At 42.7% G+C, this 4,277-nt stretch overlaps 1 pseudogene across 1 annotated transcript; it reads right to left on the reverse strand.

Moving 5' to 3' along the window:
* Window positions 1–3,130: 3,130 nt before the first annotated feature.
* LOC308563843 (large ribosomal subunit protein eL21 pseudogene) lies at window positions 3,131–3,608 on the reverse strand (annotated as a pseudogene). The gene has a single exon. The product of its transcript is annotated as a large ribosomal subunit protein eL21 pseudogene (transcript).
* Window positions 3,609–4,277: the final 669 nt, after the last annotated feature.

The raw sequence follows: 4,277 nt of genomic DNA on the forward strand, positions 1-4,277 counted from the left end.
AAGAGAGAAAGGGGAAGAGGGAGCTTCCAGATGGGAAAATGGCAGCTATCATAGCATGCCTAACTTTGGGGAGATACCCAGGCAAAGAAATATTTTGCTGTCATTCACTCAATGACATCTCTTCATTTTGCTCATTTAAAAGAGATCTCGGGTGAAGTACAGCATAGGGAATATAGTCAATAATATTGTAATAACTATGTACAGTGCCAGCTGGGTACTTGAAATATCAGAGGGATCACTTTGTAAAGTATATGATTGTCTAACCATGATGTTGTACACCTGAAAATAATACAAAATAATATAGAATGTAAACTGTAATTTAAGAAGAAAATAAAGAAGAGATACCTGGGTAAAAATGTAAATAGGTTGAGTTTGCTTTCTGGATATCAGACTGGTGTTTCTTGGTCACCTGGTATATTTAGGCTCTGTGCCACTTGACCTTACCATATCTCCTCCTGGGGAGCAGAAGTGTTGGCATCTCTACCTCACAGGTAAAATTGTGTGCTCCAAACCCAAATCTGCTAGCCCCGGGCCACTGCCCTTTCTCAAGGCCTCTTCACCTGCCCATTTCCCTGGGCTCTGTTTCTCATCAGTGAATCCAGTCTATACCCCCAGGGACCTGTGCAAGGAGAAGAGGCTGTTTCTCATTTTCCCACCCAGGGCAGTTTCCCTCTGTCTCTGAGTCCTGGGATTATGCTCACTTACTGTGGGCACAGCATCTGTCTTGACAGCAATAGTATATTCAAGCTGAGGCAAAGACGAGGTGTGGCTGCAGGAACAACACATCTGTTTTAAAGAGCACGGTCCAGGTTTACTGTGTTAGTTAAACCATACCTAGAGTACCGCGTTCACTTCTGGGCCTCACACTTACATCCACGTCGGCTGAATGAGTTGTGAGAGGACTGGAAATAATACTCAGTGGCAGCCAGTTAAAGGAACCGTGAGTATGGCAGTGTGAATATCTAATTTCTAAAGGGCTGTTATGAAGCGAAGGAAGGGGGCCTGCATGGCCCCGGGTTGGAGAGGCAGGATGAGAGAAAGAAAACTCTAGTCAGGCAGCTTTCACTTAGTAAGAGGACCTGTAGCTTAGAACTTCCCAAAGATGGAATGAACTGTGGAGGTCTTGCTTCCCCTGCGTGTGTCCAAGCAGAGGCAGGAGGAACCTGAGGATTGCAGGAGGGGTCACGTGGGTATAGAGCTCACTCTTACATACAAAATTATGTAATTCATTGCATAGATACAATCTGCCTTCTTATTTTGCATTTGCAATTCATGACTCAGGGAAACAGAACAGCCAAGAGCCTTTTGGAACACGTAGGAGTCCAAGGTAGCCAGTTGTAAATGACCCAGAAACCAGAGGAGCCCACATGAAGCCAATTTGCTGGCACTAAACATCACTTCTACTTTGAGCCTTCCTACATCCTTAAACAGAAACTGTCTTTTCTGGCTCCAGTTTCAGAAATGATAACGTGCCCTTAGGGTTTGTAATCCACATGAGGGAAATTATTAGCTCAGACTCAGGCCCATCTGAAAGACTTGTTACATCTCACTCGAAACAAGCTAACCAGCAATATTTACTGAGCACCTCACTGGTGCGAGGCAAACCAAGATTTTAAGATCTGGTTCCTGCCATCTAGGCACCAACAAGAGAGTGGAAGGAGAGAACAAGTTTGTTAAAAGCTTACTTATAGTGTCACCTCTTCCAGCACTTTTCCAACCAATTGTGACTATTTGTTTAAAATTGCCAGCTGCCCTCTGTGAGTTCCCCAAGGACAATCAGCTTATTGGCTAAGACACAAAATTTGCACTTATAAAATCTGAGTTTACCTCCTCACCTTGCTATGTGTCTGCTGTAACTCTGGACATGATGCTTTACTGCTCTATAGTTTCCTCATCTGAAAATGGGATAATTATAATACCAACTATTGTGTGAATTAGATTAAATAAGTCAGTTCAATTGTAGCCAGATAATGTATGTGCTCAGTAAATATCTGCGGCTGCTACTGCTATTACTACCACTACTGATAGTAATGCAGTGGGGTTATTCCTATGCAGGGTAGAAAGTATGTTCATAAGGGGAAATGCATAGTAAATCAATATGATACTTCGAAATCCCTCTTTGCATATCCTCGGAAGCATATGCACGTTGAAAGGAATGGCTTGCATAGTTGCCAACAATCTCAATCTCTCTCTCACTCCCTCGCATGCACACACACACACACACACACACACAGGGTTGAACCACTTACATTAATAATAGCTAATACTTAATGAGCACTTATTACATGGCAGGCACTGGTTTAAACCTTTACACGAATTAACTATTTAATTTCATATCAACTCTATGTGGTAAAAACTAAGATTTTCTCTATTTTACATATGAGGAAATTGAGGCACAGAGTGGTTAAGCAACTTACCCAAATAACACAGGGACTGGAACTCATGCAGTCAGCTAGCTGGGCTCCAGAATGCACACTCTCACCCACTGGGCCCAACTATCTCTCCTAAGATAAATAGGATATGATTATATCCTAATACTAATGTTAGTATGTTAGTATGCCCAACCATTCATACCAATACTGGAATACAGTAGCTGGTCAGTAAATGTTTGTGGCATGAATGAGTCCCACAGGTTACTAGTTGTAGGAAATACTACTGTTGCATGGATAAGCCATATCATCATAAACTCAGAGAGAGCAGAGGGAAAATGGAGCTGGGATGAAGCCATCAGGGGGTGTCCCCATCTCAACAGCCTCTTTGCTATTCTTAGCTGATGCTTATCCAGTTCCTAGCTGGCATCTCCATCCTTAATGCTCCAGGGATCCAGCTCATTCCCAGCTCACATGATCCCACACTAAGAAGTCTTCATCCCATGCAGTTGTCATCTTGTCTTACCTTGGAGCCATCATGTCACCATCTTCTCCTTCTAGACACTGAGGGTGATGGTGTGAAGGCACAGAAAAAAGGGCTTACTGCTGTTAGCACACTTTGAAGGGGCTCTAATAAATCAACGTTTCTGTACTTGGGGATGGGGAGGTGCAGAGATGTACTCTCAAGGGTCCATGAGTTCTCTCCAAGAATTTTTTTTTATCAGTACATAGGTCTTTTATTTGTTATTTTTTTACATTTATCATACCATGAATCCATAGCAACTGGGTTCCAGCAGCTCAGGCTCCTTTCCATCAGTTCTCACAAAAATGTACTTTTCTGGGTGGAGCAGGCTGACATTTCAGAGGAACCCAGGTACCTTTCTCTTTGGCTTCTTTCCTTTTCTGATCATTTTCCTTCACATGTTTCAGGGAGCTGTCTCCCTCTTAGAGTGCTTGATATGCTCAATATGTACGTCAATTCTCTTGGCAAGAATCTTGCCCTCAACTTGTTTGTTCACAACAATGCCCAGCGCATCCTGGGGGACATTGTAGACTCTTCCGGTTTTGCCGTGGTAGCATTTGTGGGGCATTCCTTTTTGAACAGTGCCCATTCCCTTGATGTCGACAGTGTCTCCTTTCTGGTAGGTGGACATGTATTTGGCCAAAGGAACAACTTCGTGTTTCTAAAAGGCCTGGGGAACATATAGTGCCTCTCCTCTTTCCCTTTGTGTTGGTCATTCTGGCAAATTACTAGAAGATGGCAGTTCCAGCCAAAAAGCTCTCCAGGAATTTTTAAGTGATGTGTTTTTGTTTCAATGATGATGTGACAAAATTTGCTATCAGTATATTCTACCAGTTAAGGCTGCTAACTCTGGATGATTCTGGATGCAAATCTTGCTTTTGCCACTTGACAACATGTGTCCTTGTATCTAGGATCTTGGACAAGGTGAGAAGTTGAATGAGTCAAAATAGTTCTTCTCTGGACCTTCTCTTCCTCCTTCCCATCCAGGAATCTTAGGAACCCATTCTAGTTGGCATTTACAGTTAGGTCCTTGTCTTTGGCGCAAGACTTGCTGAATGAAGTTACACCAGAGCTGATGCCTGAAGAATGAGCTGGGACCCACCAGGCACAAGTGTTATATAGTCATCACACTCATTTACACAGTGCCTTGTGGTTTATGATGGATTCTGTGTGCTTGGTCTTGACAAAAACTATGGGGGGTAAGGTAGCAACATAAATATTAAAGTAGTCAAACCTCATTATTCACAGATTCCATATGTGTTTATTAATTTACTTGCTAAAATTTATTTGTGACCCAAAATCAATACTCACAGTACTTTTATGGCCATTTGTGAACATGGAAAGCGGTGGAATTTGAGTTGTCGGTGGCACATTCACAGCTGAGG

The sequence above is a fragment of the Miniopterus schreibersii genome (assembly GCF_964146895.1).
Source record: "Miniopterus schreibersii genome assembly, chromosome: 11".
Taxonomy (NCBI): Eukaryota; Metazoa; Chordata; class Mammalia; order Chiroptera; family Miniopteridae; genus Miniopterus; species Miniopterus schreibersii.